This window comes from Hevea brasiliensis, chromosome 4 (genome assembly GCF_030052815.1).
Source record: "Hevea brasiliensis isolate MT/VB/25A 57/8 chromosome 4, ASM3005281v1, whole genome shotgun sequence".
Taxonomy (NCBI): Eukaryota; Viridiplantae; Streptophyta; class Magnoliopsida; order Malpighiales; family Euphorbiaceae; genus Hevea; species Hevea brasiliensis.
In genome coordinates, this window is record NC_079496.1 from 53534681 (window position 1) to 53555182 (window position 20502).

Below are 20502 nucleotides of genomic sequence, written 5' to 3' on the forward strand. Positions count from 1 at the left end.
CATATCTTTAACATCTGTACTATCAACACTTAAACATATAACAAGCCATTACATTTTAGTCTTTTTATCCATACATAAACATCTTTAATATAAAAGTGGTCATAATTTGAACCTTAACATGTATAAGCTCTAAAGTATAATGGTTCAACATATATATCCCCAAAAGAGTTAATATAATCATAAACATAATCATCATACTTAAAATATTACGTAACTCCAATTTTCTATAATTACCAATACATTACTATCCATTCACATTTTACATGTCTGTCTACCCATACATTATACATAAAGAAAAGTGCTAAAACTATCTCTGATGACCTCTTTTCAAAGAACTTTTCTAATCCTGCAAACCTGCATCTGGGGGTTGGGGAAAAGAGGTAAGCTTAAATAGGCTTAATGAATAAACTAACAAACATTAATTATATAGTTCATTTCATGCGTATGCAATGCATCATCTAAATGAGTTTTCATATTATAAATATTTCACGTAGGATGGACTTGTCACTAGTGACTCCCCGAATCCAATGTGACTGGCTCATACAGAAGCTCTTTAAGACTTTTGCTTAAAACATGACATGTGTCGTGCACCCAAAGCATCGTAGAGATCTCCCCTAACAAGGCATCATAAAGATCTCTCCATGGGACTTTTATGGATTCATAACATATATAACATAACATAGTCATGAACATGGGGGGAGTTAGTGGGTCATCCATCAGTGCACCAATAATAATTATGCAATTATGTTACATATTCGTGTTGTAAATATATACATCCTAAATAAATATGACATGATGCATGAGGATGATCATAAATTAAATTTAATAGTTTACATTTATTAAGGTTTAGAGTTACTCACCTCTTATAGCCTATCAGCCACCTAACTCAAACAGTAGCTATCCTCGAATCCTTAACTTCCTGAGTCTCTCAAGCCCGATCTTATAAAGTCAAACCCTAGAGAGTTATACAAGGCTCTAAAACTCTATACACATAATAAATATCTTATTCTAGGCCTTTAAGAACCATCAAAATTAGGTTTTGGAAGCTTAAAATTAAAGGAGAAATAAAGTAGGCAAAACCAAGTTCAGCTGTCAGAGTATTGGGCTTTGGCTGCTGAACCTTGAAATATCGGGTGTCCATTTTGAGCAGTAACCATTGCGGCTGCCGAAGTCTGGGACTTCGATTGTCAAACATGGAAAATTTCTAGATTTTCCGAGAAACTGCATGTTTCGACTGCTGAGCCTTTGGTTTTTGGCTACTGAAGCTAAATCTAGAAATTTTCAAAAATTTCAAGTCGAAAACCTACAGATTCAAACTCCCCAAAAGCCACACACTCATTTCAAAGTTCCAAAACATAAACCAAACACATATACACATCTCTAGGACCTAAAACAACTTGAAATCATATTTAATTCCCACATACATTAACCAAAAACTCAAATCCTAGGTTTTTCTGAAACCCAACATAACATAAACATAGATTTTTCTCAACCCATTAAAGGAAACTAGGCATTTAAGGTTCATAACACTTAAACATAACTAATCTAACAACAAAACATGCAATTTCAACATAAATCACAAATTCCTAACACTAACATGCATAAACTTCTCAAAACTCTTCTTAAAAGGCAACTTTATATGAAATTAAGGTTATAGAAACCTAATTCCTTATCAACTTTCTTACATTTATCTATTAGATCAAAAAGAAAAGAATGTTACCTCTTTTTTTGGAGCTTGGAGGTAAGAAAATCAAAACTCCAAAGCTTGAATTTACTCTCCCACACTTCTAAATAGAAGAATCCACCTCAAAATCTTTAAAAATCTAAGAAAATCTCTTCAAAGAGCACCTTGTATGCTCTAGCAGTTGAGAGAGAGAAAAGAAGAGAAAACCTAAGTGTTTTGGGCATAATCATAGGCTTTGGTCCCTTTTATACCCTTGATAGTCAAGGTATTTTCAACTGTCAAAGACCATGCTTTTCACTGTTAGAGTCCGTTTTGTTCAAATGGGCATTTGAACTATAAAAAAGACTTCGGCTGTCGAAAGTCCATCCTTCGATTGCCGAAATTCCTTTTGCCCAAAATAAACACTTGAAAACTTTGAGGGATGAAAATTTTTAAAACATTTTCATTTTTAAAAGCATTTTTAACATCTCAAACACATGCACATATATAAGCATATATTCATACACTTCTACCCCTATTCCTTTATCTATGAAACTTTTGAATTTGCCAGAATATTCCATATATGACAGAAATTTTGACATCAGGAAATGGTAGGTGCTACATTCTCCCCTCCTTAAGAACATTCATCCTCGAATGTTAGAACAAAACACATCAAAACAAAACATAACATACATAGCATACCTAGAAAAGGTGGGGATATTGTTGTATCATAGAGTCACAAGTTTCCCACATGCACTCTTCCATGTTATGGTAATTCCACAACACCTTGATTGTGGATATCTCCTTATTCCTCAACTTCCTTATTTAAGTATCCATAATTTAAATAGGTTGTTTAACATAAGAAAGATCTTCCAAAATTTCCTTTTTTGGTTCACTTATAACCTTATTTAAATATGACACGAACTTCCTCAACATAGAAACATGGAACACCGGATGGATTTTCTCCATTTCTGGTGGCAAAGCTAACTTATAAGATACATTCCTGACTCTTTGCAGCACTTTATATGGTCCAATATATCTCAAAGATAGTTTGCCTCTCTTTTCAAACTAAATGACACCCTTCATTAGAGATATCTTTAGAAGCACCTTGTCCCCTTTTTGGAAAATCACTTCTCTCCTACGGAGATCTACATAGCTCTTTTGTCTATTGACTACTTTCTTCAACATTGCCTTGATTAAAGGCATGGCTTGATTGGTGATTTCCACCAACTTCGTTCTTAAAAAGGCTATTTCACCTACTTTTTCCCAACACACAAGAGAACTATATTTCCTCCCATATAGAGCTTTATATGGTGCTATTCAAATGCTAGAGTGATAATTGTTATTGTATGCAAATACAACTAGGGGAAGGTATTCTTTCCACATCCTCTAAAGTCAAGTGCACACATTCTCAGCATATCCTCCAAAGTCTATATGGTCCTTTTTTTATTGTCTATTTGTCTGAGAATGAAAAATTGTGCTAAAGTTTAACCTGGTGCCTAACTTGTTTTGAAGATAGTGCGAAAACCTTGATGTGAACTGTTGTCTTTTATTGAAGACTATTATCACTGAAGCTCTATACAACCTTATTATCTTTGCCACATAGGCCTGAGCCAACTTAACCATAGAATAGTTAGGTCTAACAGGAATAAAGTGAGTAGTCTTGGTCAACCTATCCACTATAACCCATATTGAGTCATGCTTGTTGGAAGCTAGTAGTAACCTCACAACAAAGTCCATGGCCACATTTTTCCATTTTCACTCTGGAATGGGTAGTGGGTTGAGCATTCTTAATGGCTTCTAATGCTTCAGCTTCACTCTCTAACAGACCTCACAAGTAGACACAAAATTGTGTAATCTCTTTCTTCATAAAAAGCCACCAATACACATTCTTTAAATCTTAATACATTTTGGTGGCTCTAGGGTGCATACTATACCTAGCATTATGAGCTTCTCTTATAATGTCTCCCTTGAGTTGGATGTCATTTGGTACACACAACCTATTGCCATACCTTAACACTTCTTTTCCATTGAAATGGAACTCACTGATCTTACATTTCTATACTACTTTCGCTATCTTTTACAACTCAAGGTCATCATGTTGTTTCTCTGTTATTTGCCTTAGGTACACTAATGTCACCTTCATTTGAGCTATCTTGGTACTTTTAGCTGATAACACTAGTTGTAACCCTTCTCTAATCAGCTACTGCAATTCCTTTAAGATAGGTTGCTTTTCTACAGATATATGAGCTAAATTATCAAATGATTTCCGGCTGAGGGCATCTACAACAATATTTGCATTTCCCAGCTAGTAGTGGATTGTACAATCATAATCACAAAGCAATTCTACCCATCTTCTTTATCTGAGATTTAGCTCTTTCTGTTTAAAGATGTACTAGAGACTTTTGTTGTAATAACCCTTGATCTGACAACATGACAGCTAAACTGAGAGCGTTACCTGTAATTCACACAATCTGTAATAAGGACTATATTTAAAGTGCATATGAACAATCCACATTTACTAAGTTAAAATTTTTCTCACAAGTGGTTTAAGCAAAATACAATATTTATAACCATGTCATTTACTTCGATACATCTTTTCATCATTAATTACTTATACAACTTATACAAAAGTTAATTACAAGAGTAAAGTAAAGCCAACCCTAATTTAACCCCTGACAATCATTGCTCCTCTTGTGTAGACTTTAATGATCTACTCTCTATGGATCCTCGATTTCAGTACCTGTATGAGGTAAAAACCCACCATGCTAAGCATATAGCTTTGTAACACCCCTTACCCGATCTACAGTATAGCCGAGTAAGGAATGCTACATTCTGTGTCGGAGCACCTTATCTTATCTTACTTTATTCCTTGATTAACCTTTAATGCCAATTTATATTAAAATTCAATTGTCATATTTTATTCATTATTACTTTCTTTATATCTAAATATTTAAATGGAGAAACCGACGGAGTTTCCCCTGTTTTATTAACATTTGTCGTATTACACTAATCACCTGTTTAAAAATTTTATCAATATTATCATATTTCTAACTCATAATCCAATCAATATTTTCTAATTTAAATCATACAATCATTTCCATTCACATTAATCTCATACTCAATCCATGCATAAAATTTTCAAAATTTATTAATTTACATAATGTACAAACTTATTATATAAATGCATAATTTACAATACAAAATTTATTAATATTTACAATGTACAAAGATAACTACTATGGCCTAGCAGACCCTATCAAAGTGCACTGTGGAGTGAGGTGACATGCTGGACACTGGCTGCAGATCCGTACTCCCAAAAAAATCTCAGTCTGAAGTCCATTGGGCTTTATCTTCAGTATCTATGCGTGGAAAACTCTAACGCGCTAAGCATTTCTGCTGGTGCAATAATACAATGGAAATATAATATACAAATAAATGTAGTAATGTCATGGTTGTAGAAATTATAAGAAAAATGCATATTTAATGAATTTTGGATTAGTTAAAGGCTAATTAAGATTTATGATATTAATCTTTCTAGTATCTTATTGGTTGTTCCTATAATAATTTTAGACATTATTTTTCATTTTACTGATTTTTAGGAATATTTATTCTATTGGAATCTTTCTTTTCCTTTATCTTAATATTTAATTTCCTTACTTCATTTTAATACATAATTAATCTCATTAATACTTTTCAATGCTCAAGTAACTTATTATTTGCTGGTTTTTCAATCCCGCAAGCGCACGGATCACTGACAAGTAATAAAATAGTGAGTGAATTATTGTTCCCACGAGGAATTGAGTTAGCAAGTACGAAACTACAGAACAAATCTGACTGTTTAGGCTACCGAATATAAATAAAGAGTGAATTAAATCTATTTTGGATGCTGAAAATAAATTTTGAATTAAACTATTTATAAAAGCAATTTCAGAATTAAGATTTCACACTGTAACCCTACTATGGATTTTAATCTTATCTATTCATCAGATTGAGAATCGTTGCTTTGATGGAAATTAATCCTAAGATATCCTAGGTCCTCTCTCAAGGCACCTAAGGTATGTTTCAACCAGAATCAAATCCTACTTTCGTTGGCGATTAATCCTAATAAAAACCCTTTAAGATCTATGATTAATTATGGAATTCCACGAACGATTTCAGCCTATCTCTAGGTCAGATTTTCTAAGTTCAATATTCTGATTTTCTAACGCTAACATTCACCTTTCAGTCCTTCAATTAGTATATTAGATCATGTCTAGGTGGGTACCAACACATAGCATGCATTAAGAACACAGAATATTAAATCAAAGAACAAAACTCAAATCCAATAAATAAAACTCAATATTGATCCATAATAACGATTACAAGCGTTATTCTCCTAATTCCAAAATAAAGGAATCACTTACTCATGGTGAGTTTAACAAATATAATGAAAATAAAATAAAAGAACATAAAAAGTCCGCTTAAAAAAATAAAACAAAGGAACCGAAAAAGATTTTCTGTAGCTTTGAACTTATGAAACTTCAGCTGAGGATTTCCCTTTTTGTGCTGATGCTCTTGTTCTTCAAGACTGCTGTGAAGAATGTGTATGAAAAATATCAAAAGCTCTCTGTTTTTCGATTCCTCTTTTGTGTTTTTTATTGCTCCTATTTATATTGAATGATCTAGGGTTAGATTTTTAGAGTCCCCAAGCCATCAGGAGTCTCTTTTCTCTTTAAAAAATGGAGCTAGAACCCTAATAAGGAAACTGGCTATTGGCTGATACACGGCTCGTGTGTCACTACACGGCCCAAGGCCGTGTAACTTACTGAAGTTTGAATGGTTGCATATTGTATTAGCACAGGAGATTGCACGGGGCATTGCTAGTTACACAGGTCTGATTACACAGCTCATGTTCTTTTGTTCTTCAGAGAATTCTTTAAGCTTGACTCGGTAGAGAAATACACGGGTCTCCATAGTTTACATGGGTCATGGTATACAGCCCGTGTACTTTGTTTTCTTCTTTAGCTCTTTGGATTTCTCCTGGCAGTAGGTTACACGGGTCTGTGGCTTTGCTTACATGACCCGTGTAAAGTGTATCAGTAACACCTCTCTGTCCTTTGGCCTTTCCAAGCTTTCTTCTTTGCTCTTATGCCTTGGAACTTCTTTAAAACACCTGGAAACATACAGAAAATATAGAATTTAGAGCTTGGCAATGGAATTTACAAAAGTTAATGAAATCAATGATTATGCATGAGATTACTTATCTAAATGCTATGAAATAATATACAAATATACTTAAAATATCTATATAATATAAGTGCATCCAATACCCCTAAACTCAAACTTTTTCTTGTCCTCAAGCAAATTAAAAACCTTTTTAGAACACTTTTTAGGGGAAAAACTCATAAACATAACCATAAACCCAATATGCATATAATTGAACTCCTTCAACTTTTATACCAACTACCCTCTTTCAAGGCATAAAGATTTCAATAGCTACCTGCTTAAACCCTCACCCCCTTTCATGGTTTTTCAACTAATTGCTCCTCTATGCAAGGCTATTAATAAGTCACAAATAACCTTTTTATCAGGATAGACTTAAGAAATACTTACTCCCCCAAATGTGCCTCTTTTTGAAGATTATTGGTGAATTTGAATTAGTTTCAACTCCATAGGCACATCTCAATTCCCTATCTCCACTACTGTGGCACATACTTTCAAAAGATCAAAAGGTCTTTAGAAGGGTTGTAATGGGCTCAAGGGATGATAATTTGGTTACCAATGAAGGGTTTTAAGGAATGCAAATTTGAGGTTAGCTTTCATGCACAAGGTCTTAAGTATACCAAGTTTATTCTGTTGATTTTTGCATGGGAAAGAAGGGTTTATAGTGCCAAGCATATTGTCATGATGTTTATTTTTGGGACTCCCTTTTTTTTTATGTTCCTTTTGTCCTCTCTCCCAAACTAATTGCTTTTGTTGGGTTGGAAAGACAAGTTTTTCCTTGATTTTAATTGCACACTTGTACTCTTCTTGGTATTATCATCTTCTCCTCATGTTTTCTTTTACATTTGATATACTTATCCTTTATACATTAGACTTCCTCAAAAGGGTGAGGTGAGTGTTTAGGCTAGAGGTTTGGTAAATATGTGCGGGTAAATAAGGAAAATTACACAGGTGGAAATATAGGCTCAAGTTGGCTGCAAGGGGTATATTGTAACTAAGGGTGGCTTAAGGCTTAATGGGGTTAAATAAAAGAATGCTTTAATCATATCTTTTTCAAACATATGCTAGGATTTCGCCTCGATAGGTCCAAAAGATATGTTTTAGAGCTGGTGAGGCATTTTTAGGTTTGTTTATATTTTAAAAATTTTCTCCTGATTTTGCAAGTTCAATATGACAAATTAATAGCTATGAAGGGGTTTAACTAGTCTAGCTCCACTAAGGTGGCTAAGTTTTTTCACAGACAACAAATTAAAGCCTTTTTGCCTATCCAGATACATTCATTCCTCAATCCCATGGAGTCCAATTATTAGCTTATTAATATTTGTGGTTACAATTCTAAGTTTAAAAACATTTCAAGAGTTCAAAATTTGCAAAATTTTCTAGATTTTTGATACACAAGTATAATACAGATATAATTAAGCAATGCAATGAATGTAGTCCATGAAATGCATCTATACCCCCAAACTCAAATTTGACATTATCCTTAATGGAAACAAAATATGCAAAATTAAGGTAAAGCACACAAAATTATGAGAAAGCATATTCTGTATTAAGAATTGAAAAGTTGGCAAAAAAAAACAAGTAATAGAGACCTATAAGCATAGTTTAGGACTAAGGCATATAAATTTTACATGAAAGAACCTATCCTAAAGTCTTAACTCTAGAAAGTTTCTGATGGTGATGATGGTCCCTCTTCGTCGTGTCTTTCCATTATGATATCATGTGACACCCCTTACCTGTCTACAGTATAGCTGAGCAAGATATGCCACACAGTGTGTTGAAACACCATATTTTATCTCATTTATTATTATCCATTCTTGATTTATTTATTTATAATTATTAAGTGAAATTTATGAAATTGATCTCATTTAGATCATTTATTGAAATTATAAATAAATTTGAGGTTTCAGAAATTTTATAGAAAATCCGATAGAGTACCGGCTAAAAATGGAGAAAACAATTCTTGGGAACCTGTGAAAAATACTTCCAATAGTCATTCAATTCCACAACTCTCAACTTTCTCATCAATTCTCAAAAATTCTTCCAGTTGTCATTCATTCATTTTACATCTCAAAACATAAATAAATACTCAATTTTCATTTATAATTACAAATTTACAAATACCGACATTCATACAAAATTATATTACATGGGTTTCACATATACATGATAAAATAAAAGTTTAATTACAAAATACAAACAATATAAAATACCAAAATGGGACCTAATATCCTACCAATGCACTGTAGCCTATGAGGTGACGCAGATACTATGCAGATATGTGAATAGGCCTCACCAAGTCTATGGTCTGCTAGGCTCTCTGTTAGTCTCTTCAGAATCTACGCGTGGCAAAAAGCAATGCGCTAAGCAATATTGCTTAGTGGTGTCAATAATAAAATAAAAAAAGCTTAAAAAAAACATGCAGTGTATATATTAATTTCTTATACAGATAAATTTTTTTATAATTATTTGTAACATTATTTATTTGATCAATAATTAATTAAAATTTTTCAATATTTATTTTTGGTTGCCCAAGTAACCTATACCAGTTGACTGAATTGGATAATGGGTAAACTAGCACTGGGTACCAAGTACTTCGAGCCGTTATACCATCAGTCATAAAGTGTCTCCCGGTGTGCAATAGAACAGCTAATAAGCTGTAATAAACATTGGGCACAAGGCCAAGTATCACACTGATATCAGAATGGCTAAAAGCCATAAAATCACAGAATGGCATAATGTCATGTGCAGTACTGCTAATTGAACCCTATTGGCATGCCAACCTATTCAAACCAATCTTACTAGGTGTACTCACATTACAAAGTTATTTCTTGAATATTTGTACTTAACATGTAAGGTTACTATTTATTTGGTCATTTAAGTCAAAATATTGACTTTCTCATATATAATGGTTACATGAGTTTTAATCACATAGATTTACCACATTTTGGTTCCCAAAAGTATTGGCATTAGTTGCCTATCATTGCTTCTAACCAATGGAGAATAAATCAGAAATTTCAGTTTTGGGTACTAGAGTTCATTGTTTCATTAGGCTATTCTACAGTGAGAATTTGGCCAAATATTCTTCATCAAAGTTGTTCCTTATTATATCTAGTTACATTTCACTTTTTGAATCACTCCATTTGGAGTTTTCTAGCTCAAGTTATGGCTATTTCACTATAACTGGTCGGATTGCCTTTACCCAGAATTTCTGGGCAATTTTGGTTCTGCCAGATTTGGTAGTTCAATTTTAGCTAGCAATTTCATTTGGTTAAGTCCAGAATTTGAGTTTGTGTTCTACATGAAAGTTGTTCTAATTTGCCTAAGCTTTCCATTGATATAAATTTCAAGCTAATTGGACCTTTCTACACTGAGTTATGATCAAATGAATGAACACTGTTCATTTAGTCATTTTGCACAGGCAGAATTGGTGCTACCGGGATTTGGTCAATTTTTAGGGCATCCTAAGTTTATTTTCTGGATAGAGTTCCTTCATCAAAATTGTGCCATTATGTAACATCCTCATTTTAGCTAGTCCGTACAGTCTACTGTTCCGGTGACCAGTGTCGGTCCGGACAGCTAGAACGTTCGGAAAAAAATTTAAACTAAAGTAAGGAACCAAAAAAAAATTAACTCAAATATTAATAAGAAAAAAATTTAGGAAAAATTATAAAATAATTTTAGGGACTCCAGAGAAGGGTCATTGAGGTTCATATGGCATTAGAATGCTAAGAAAATAATTAGAAAAAATTTTCAATTGGTACAAACAATTTTGACCCATTTAAGCCAAACGGAGGGCATTTTGGTCATTTCGTCTTCAGAAATGATTTTTGGGCCAACTTGTCCAGTGAAATAAATAATTTATATAACATAAAATATGATTAAATGTTATTAAAAATTTAATTAAAATTAATTGGACAAGAAAAGGATGGAAAAATGAAAGAAATTGAAATTATGACATCATAAGGATGTCATTAAAAGTCTCCAACCCAATCAAGTGTTGACACATGTCACCAAGGTATATAAAAGAGGTAAATGGGCTGGAAAAAGAAAGAAAAAAAATTAGAACTCCCTTCTTCTCTTCTTCTCCTTAACGTAAAACCTCTCCCACCATAGCCCTCCATAGCCAAGCTTTACCCAAGCTTGATTTCTTGGGTTTTCATCCATTAAAACTTAAATTTCTCAACATAAAAACTTGCTCCTACACCTTGGTGATCCTTTTGGGAGCAAAAAGAAAAGGAAAGGAAGAACTTTAGCAAATTGGAAAGCTCACTCCTTTAAGGTTAGTGACCTAACCATGAATTTTTCTTTAAATTCATGTTAAGAACTTTGAATATGTGTAAATTGCAAAGAAAAAAAATTGTTGAATACCATTTGGATGGAAACCCTAGATTTTTGGTAGCCATGGTTAGGGTTTGATTGTATTGAGTTTAATGAAATTAAAAGACTATCATGGCTGCCCACAACATGTATTTACCAAGTGGATTGATGAAATGAAGTGAAAATGCATGTGGGGTAATGTTTGAGATGTTAGGGTTAGAGTTTGGGGTGGAAAAATGGGACCTTGATCATGTAATGATGAAAGTGAGTTTTAATTGTCAATTAGTGATCATTTGGTTATGTGTGAACAAGAAATGAGGTGGTTTTATTAGTGGGAATTGCAGTTGGTGTGGCTGCCCATGGTGACCTGTAGAATTGGACATGAGTCCAGCAGGTTTGGGCAGCCATAACTTAAATTGTAGAGGTTCAATTGGTACAAGGTCAATTGGACATGAAACTAAACACATAATGGCACAACTTTGGTGAAGAAACCATACCCATAAAACCAAACCAAGTGGACCAAAAGCTTACCTTAATCCGGGTGACCTGCAGTCTGATTCTGCAGAATGACCAAATGAACATTGTTCATTTGGCCATAACTCAATGTAGAATGGTCCAATTGACCTGAAATTTTACCAGAAATAAGCTGAGATATAGACCAACAACTTTTATGAAGAAACCTACCCCAAATTATAACCAGAACCTATCCAACAAGTGAGTTGTAGTCACTTTTCACTGCACTGTAGATATGGTTAGCCCAGAAAAATTTCAATCCGGCTAGTTGTGATTTTTGGACCATAACTTGAGCTACAAAACTCCAAATGGAGTGATTCAAAAAAGGAAATTCAACTAGACAAAATAAGGAACAACTTTCATGTTGATTATTTTGCCAAATTCCCACTGCAAAAATGACTAATGGAACAGTAAATATAAGGTATAAAAACTAAAAATTCTGCTCAATTAACTTTAAACTTAGAAATGGTATTGGCAACCAATACCAACAAATTTTGAATGTAAAATGTGGTATGTTGGGAGTGTTAAAACCAATGTACCTATTGTTTATGCACAAGTCAACATTTTGGTTGACTAATGAAGTGAATAGTAACACAAAAACTTGAAATTCAAAAATTGTAAAACTTAAAAATGTATTATGCCCTAATATACCTAGCAAGATTGGTTTGGATAGCTTGGCATGCCAATAGGGTTCTGTTAGCAGTACTGCATATGGCTTCATGCCATTCTATGTTTCATGGCTTTCCCATGCCATTCTGTGACATAATAGCCTTTGGTTAAGTTATTTGAGTTGATATACTTGGGTTTTAACCCTGATAATTATTACAGCTTATTAGCTGTTCTGTTGCACACCGGGAGACATAGTGTGACCGATGGTGTGATGGTCTGAGGTACTTAGTACCCAGTGCCAGTTTACCCGTTTATCCAGTCCAGTCAACTAGTATGGGTTACTCGGGCAATGATAATAGACCTTATCAAATTTTAAGTAAATAATACTATAAAAAATACCAGAAATTAAGTCTACCCAAAAATGAAATCATACATTCTGCATAATTATTTTATTTTATTTTATTTTATTTTATATTGTCACCACTAAGCAGAATTGCTTAACGCGTCGCTTTTGCCACGCGCAGGTACTGGAGACCTAGCTGGGGAGCCCAGCAGACATCAGACGGGGTGAGCCTTCAGAGCTGCATCCGGGGTCCAGAGTCACCTCACATCTGCACTGCATATGGTAGGACATTAGGACTATAGGTGGCCCTTTTGTATTTTTGCATTTTGTATTAGTTTGGATTGTAACTATAAACTCCTATAATTATGTATTAATGTAAATATATGAAATTTCATATTATTGAGATTTTCTTCATAATGTATGTTGATAAAAGAAATGTTGAGAATTATTTGTGAATATGCTTCAAGTGATGAAGTGAACAGAAAAGTTTTGAAAATAGTATTGTGGTTTTGAGATTGACTTGAATGTGTATAATGGAGTTTGGATTTGGAAATTATTTTGGAAGTGTTTTTAAACAGGTTCAGAAGAACTGTTTTTTCAATTTACAGCCGGCACTCTACCGGATTTTCTATAAAATTGCGGATAAATTCAGATTTATCAAAATTGAAAAATAAATGAATTATAAAGGGATAAATTGTAATAGAAACATAAATTGGTGCTCCGGCACACTGAGTGACATAACTTGCTCAGCTACACTGTAGATGGGTAAGGGGTGTTTCACATTATGTGTCTAATTGTATGTCCAATTGGCCTTGCACCAATTGAACCTACACAACTTAAGTTATAGCTGCCCAAACTTGCTGGACTCACATCCAGACTTGCAGGTCACCCAAGGCAGCACACCCAACCTCAAATCCAAAGCTATAATTCACTTTAATTTCTCATTATACTCAACCAAATAGTCAATAATTGACCATTTTAACTTTTATTCACCAACACATGAGAAAAATCCAAATTTTGTGCCCTAAACCCTAACTCCAACAACTATAATTCTTCATACACACACAATCTGTAACACCCCTGATTTTTTTATATATTATTATTGGGCTTCGTATAGGTATCCTCAATTCGCGGAAATTCGACAGTTGTCCGGATCTGTGAATTTCCGGCCAGACAGACCAGCTACCGGAAAAGTCTTCGAATTGGATCGAGGTTTTGGCTACCCCACCATTGTCAGGCATCCCGAGCGCGTTCCCGAAGTCGGAATCGGCAAAGGTAAACCCGAACCTTGCATTTTCATAATTTTCTAGTGCTTAAATAGGATTAAAAATCCATAAAATATTCGTGATAGCTTAGAAAATTATGATTCTTTTTGCAATAGCTTAGTAATATTGCTAAGGACCGCGGGGCAAAGTTTTAGAATTTTTAGAGCTTATTTGGGCAGTTTTTGCGAAAATGATCAATTATAAGGACTAAATTGCAATTTTACATACTGTGATGAATGACTGATTTGATGGGCCCAGGAGGGGCTGTGTGATGTGAAAATGTTGTTGATGTTGCATTTCACTCTACAGGGTGCATTAGTTTTAGATAGTTATAGGAATTATGGTTAAAATTGATATTTTACTCTCTGAGTCGAACGCTCACTCCTGTTCAATATTTTTTCAGGCTACAGGAGGATTTTATTTTGGTTAACCTGCTTTCTCCTTCGCAGATTGATTATTGATATTTGTGTAATTTTATTTACTCCTAGAATTTCCGCATGTGTTAGAAGTATTTATTTGATTATGGTCTGTAATATTATTATCATGTTGGACCTGTAAACGTATAATGATATGCATGTTTGATGGATTGGATAAGGGAGCTGAGCTTCCATTTATTTTTATGAGGATATGAGTATGTGGAGGGTGAGCTGAGCTCCCCAATTGAGTATTTATTATGTTTACAGGTCGGGTGAGTCGAAAACTCCCCGTTGGAAAGTCCATTTTATGGCCGGACTTTGTCTGTTTGTTTTCTTGATATTGGGCCCAAATGGGCCTTAGAGTTGGGTAAATGAATAGTTAAGGCTTACTACGGGCCTCGGGGGCTTTAGGCTGGCCCAGGTCCTAGTGCCGGTCCGGCCCATAGGTTGGGTCGTGACAAATGTGGTATCAGAGCTTAGGCTCCAGATTCTTAGGGAATGTTTGTCTAAAATATCGGGAAGAGTCTACTAGGAGTCACATGCGGAGTATAGGATTCTGTTTCGTCTTTTCCTGTAATTCTTTGTTTCTAGATTCTACGTTATACCTCGGGAAATATAAGATTACCTCAGTTAGTGTCTTGATTTTCGTGGAGTACATAGAAACATGAAATAGATTTAGCAAACTTATTGAGGTCTATGTTGGAAACACGTACTCCAATAAATACTATATTTTCGTCAGTATGGGTTTAAATGGTGTGCCCATTTCGTGCAAGGCACGAGTACATAAAAGTGAGTCTTGAAAGTACAGTTGCCCTAGATAAGGATGAGGATACCATTCTTTGGCATCATCGGTGGATGACCCGCAGAATAAGTTTATGATAATAGAAGATTCAAGAGAGATAAGAGATTAAGAGACCTAGTCTGCCAGGACGTATCGTAGTAACTATACAATATTCTCGATGTGCATTGCGTAAGTGCAGATTCTGATGCAGACATGAGATTATTGTGTAGAGCTGCGTACTTCCCTGTAGTGCTTATGATGAGGATGTTGCAGGCAGTCTCTGTTTTGGTACAGTAATGCCAGAACAGAGTTCTATATCTGCAAAGGAGTTGGGAACTCTTGGTTAGGGATCTAGAGCTAGAATATCGAAGGTCACAGTTGGGTGGTAACTAGAGTCAGTGACCCAGTTACCCTAGCATGAGCTAGAGTTACAGTAAGAGTTGCAAAGTAAAGGTGACACCTATAGAGTGAGACCATCTAGTCTTCGGTATGGAATTTTGGATGGTTTTTGCAGTATGACAAACATTTTGCTTAGAGCTTAGTGAGAATAGTATACCTTGTGTGTATCAGTATGGAATAAAGTACAACCCTACTACCTAGAGAAGGTCGAAACTATGAATATATGATTTACAGAGCTATGATATGATAAGAGAGACATTAGTTTGACATGGTTTTGGGCAAGGTGGTAAATGTAGTACCTTTGTTGCAGCAAGTTAGGGTATAGTCCTATCTTTTCAGAAGGGATCGAAAGTTATTACTAATAATGGTGACCCACAAAATAGTGCCCCAGATGGGACTGTAGAGTGTGGTAGAGAGTAGTTGGCTCGGGTATCCTGGAGAGGATACAAGTTCCATTATAGGAATCATATATAATCAGATCACGATGGATGTAAATCCTTTGAATTGGATGACGGGTTTGGGTGCCCGAAATCTTAAGTTTTGGAATTGAGTAAACATGGAAAATAATAATAATAATAATAATAATAATAATAATAATAATAATAATAAATAAAATTACTGCAGAATCAGTTCTCGAGGTAGTAAGAATATTATGTAAGCTAAAGGATAAGAATAGAAATCATACGATAAAGGTATGACTGCAATTTCCTGAGTTCCTTTCTGACTTCATATTGTTCAAACAGTAGTATAATCTAATTATAATAGTGTTAAGAGTAATAAATTAGCGAAGATAAATCACAGAAGGCCAGTAGATAGAGAAAGTGTAGAATGAAAATTGGGATAATTGATTACAGATGCAATATAATCTAAGTGCCAGTGGGAGTACTAGCTAGAGTGGTCAAAGGACCAAATCTGAGTAGCACAGACATATGATAACACGATAGAGACTCTGAAAGATATAGTTAGCAAGTACAGCTGTTATGTTAGGAAGAAGAATGGAACCAGGGATAGAATAGTCAAGTTCTATTTTGGGTAAGACAAAGGAAATAAATGAAAGGACAACCTAAAGAGCGCATAATAAAAGGAACAAAGTTAAGATATAGGATAGGCTAAGTGTTATTCTTGGCAAGGAGAATGACAAGGATGGAAAATCCAAAATGAGACCACATTAGTGAGAAAAGTGATGGAGGTATGGAATACAATAATAATGAGTAAATGTTAGGAGGTGTGCGATGGTATTGCGAACTACCTAAATAGGTAGAGAAAGAGAAGTTAGTAAACAGTAAGTTGAATAAAAGTCAGTCTAAGGGATCAAATAGGTATGATGAGAGGAAAAGAATGATAGATAATGACACATAGGTTTTAGGTTAGACTTTTGAGATAGTGAGAAGGTAGTTAGAGGTTCGTTATGAATGTCAGGCAAACATTTTTAGTGTGATCAACAGAATCACTTTGCAGTGAAGCAATAACGACAGAGCAACAGTAGGGGTAGAATAAAAAGTGACAAGTATGGATGGTAATAAATCACTAGAAAGTTTAAGGATCAAATTAATGACCATAGATAAGGGTGGAATTGTGTTGGAAGAATCTATTAGCGAGAGAAATCTTTCAGGATTCAACAAGGGTTAAGGGCACAATATAAACGATGATAGATGATGAAATTTGAAGAGAAAGACTAAGAAACATAGGTTAAACGTTATTATATGGACAATCGGGCGTGGTTGAATATAAAGGATATTTTTCTTTCTTTTCAAGTTTAGCTCGTGTTTTTGATTCCAGAGCGTTATATAAGGAGCAGAGACTGAGGCAAGGAGACCTAGTTATTTGAGATTTTGATAGGCACCAATTCATATACAATTTCCTGATATGAGAATGACAGTAAGTGCATACCTAGTGTTAAGTATGAAAGGACGATCAGAGTAATGACAGGAGTTAAATTGAGTTAGCTACTAAGGCTTGCGACTGTTTTAAACTATGAGCTAGATGAAGTACTATTTATGTATGAGTTTCAATAGATGAAATTGTTGCTGATGGGTAATTTGAGGTTGAAGTTTAGAAAGCTATGGGCAGTATATATGATTATATTAAGGAGAATGAACACGTGAAGTATCTTGTTTGGAATTAAGGCATGACACATATTTCCTACAGCCGTGTTAGTTCAGATGGAACTTATAGTTTATGGGGCTCATATTCATCCAGGATAAGCAATTTCCTACTAAGGCTGGTAGGGAATGTAATGTTCTGATAGTTACGTTGGAAAAAAGGGGATACAAGAAAAATTTTCTATGGGTAATTATAAGTGTTACATAAGGTGAAGAATGTGCTGGTAGGAGTAAATCATAGGGTTAGAATTCTCTCAGTAATGAAACTAGTAATCAAGATAAGACTAAGAAATAAAAAGAAAGTTAAAGTTGATGATGGGATAGACATCTTTGAAGGAAAAGGTGTAAGGATGAGATAGGACTAAAATTAAGGAATAAGTACAGCAGGTTGAAAAGATACCAACAATACCAAAAATAGGAAAAGGGAAGTTGATAAAATCCAAAGGACAGGAAGAGAGCTCGATAGAGTCAGTTATAATGATGAGGATAAGGAGTGTCTAACCACTGCCCCTGTGTTAACACTACCTATGAGCGGTGAAGGATACACCGTGTACTGTGACGCCTTCAGAGTTGGCCTAGGGTGTGTTTTGATGCGGAATGGAAAAGTAGTGGCTTATGCTTCAAGGCAGCTGAAGAGGCATGAGCAGAACTATCCCACCCATGATTTGGAAATGGCGGCTGTAGTCTTTGCACTAAAAATCTGGAGACACTACCTATATGGTGAAGTGTGCGAGATATACACCGACTATAAGAGTTTGAAGTACATCTTCCAACAGAGGGATTTAAACTTGAGACAGAGGAGATGGATGGAGCTTCTGGAAGACTATGATTGCACCATCCAGTACCACCCTGGGAAGGCCAATGTAGTAGCAGATGCTTTAAGCAGAAAATCTTCTGGCAGTTTGGCGCACATTTCAGCAGAGAAGAGACCGTTGATTCAGGAAGTACATGAGTTGATGGATCAAGGTTTAATCCTAGATCTTTCAGATGAGGGGGTCTTGTTGGCTCATTTTTCAGTGAGGCCAGACTTGCGAGATAGAGTTAGAGTTTCCCAACACAGAGACCAACAATTAATGAAGATCATAGAAAGAGTACAGCAGGGTGAAGGTGGTGAGTTTGGATTTGCCAATGATGGCGCCCTAGTGCAAGGTTCTAGGATATGTGTGCCCAATGTGGACAACCTCAGGAATGAAATCATGCGAGAGACACACTATACACTGTACAGTGTCCACCCAGGTTCCACCAAGATGTACCATGATGTGAGAGATAGCTATTGGTGGAATGGCATGAAGAGAGGCATAGCAGACTTTGTGTCCAAGTGCTTGACTTGTCAGAAGGTGAAGTTTGAACACCAGAGACCGTCAGGGAAGTTGCAAGAGCTCCCTATCCCAGAATGGAAGTGGGAAATGATTTCTATGGATTTTGTGACTGGGTTACCTCGTACCACGCGAGGATATGATTCGATATGGGTAATTGTAGACCGCCTAACCAAATCAGCTCACTTCTTGCCTGTGAAGACTACATATTCTGTAGCACAGTACGCTTGGCTCTACATTCGAGAAATAGTTAGATTGCATGGAGTTCTGGCTTCCATAATATCTGACAGAGGGCCCCAGTTCACTTCTCGGTTTTGGAGAAAGTTGCAGGAGGCACTTGGCACCTGATTGAACTTCATGCGGCTTTCCACCCTCGCATGCAGACAAATTGAAGGACAATCCAAACACTGGAAGACATGCTTCGCATGAGTGTTTTGGATTTTGGAGGTCAATGGGATGAGCAACTAGCTTTGGTGGAGTTTGCCTACAACAACAGTCATCACTCCAGTAAAGGGATGCCACCCTATGAGGCACTATATGGAAGAAAGTATTGGTCTCCTCTGTGTTGGACAGAAATGGGGGAAGCGAAGGTGCATGATGTAGACCTAGTGCAGTACACTTCAGAGATAGTTCCTTTAATAAGGGAACGATTGAAAACAGCTTTCAGTAGGCAGAAGAGTTATGCAGACCCCAGACGAAGGGATGTGGAGTTTGCAGTAGGCGACTATGTATTCTTGAAGGTTTCTCCAATGAAGGGAGTCATGAGATTTGGAAAGAAGGGCAAGTTGGCACCTCGGTATATTGGACCTTTTGAGGTTACTGATAGAGTTGGAGCAGTTGCCTACCGGTTGGAGCTACCACCCAACCTTTCTCACGTTCATCCCGTGTTTCACATCTCCATGCTCAGGAAATACATTCTCGATCCTTCTCATGTACTACAGTCGGATGTAATAGAATTAAAGGAGAACTTGACATTTGAGGAGCAACCTCAGCCATAGTGGACTACCAAGTGAGACACTAAGATCAAAACAGATCCCTATAGTTAAGGTTTTGTGGAGGAGCGATCGGTGGAAGAGTGCACTGGAGTCGAGCGGACATGCGTAGCAAGTACCCTTTATCTGCTCAATGTGTAATCATGTACTTTATTCGCTTGTGTAAAATTCGAGGACGAATTTTCTGTAAGGGGAAGAATGTAACACCCGATTTTTATATATTATTATTGGGCTTCAGATAGGTATCCTCAATTCGCGGAATTCGGCGTTGTCGGATGCGTGAATTTCGGCGATAGACCACTCAAAAAAGTCTTCGAATTGGATCGAGGTTTTGGCTACCCCACCATTGTCAGGCATCCCGAGCACGTTCCATAAGTCGGAATCGGCAAAGGTAAACCCGAACCTTGCATTTTCATAATTTTCTAGTGCTTAAATAGGATTAAAAATCCATAAAATATTCGTGGTAGCTTAGAAAATTATGATTCTTTTTGCAATAGCTTAGTAATATTGCTAAGGACCGCGGGGCAAAGTTTTAGAATTTTTAGAGCTTATTTGGGCAGTTTTTGCGAAAATGATCA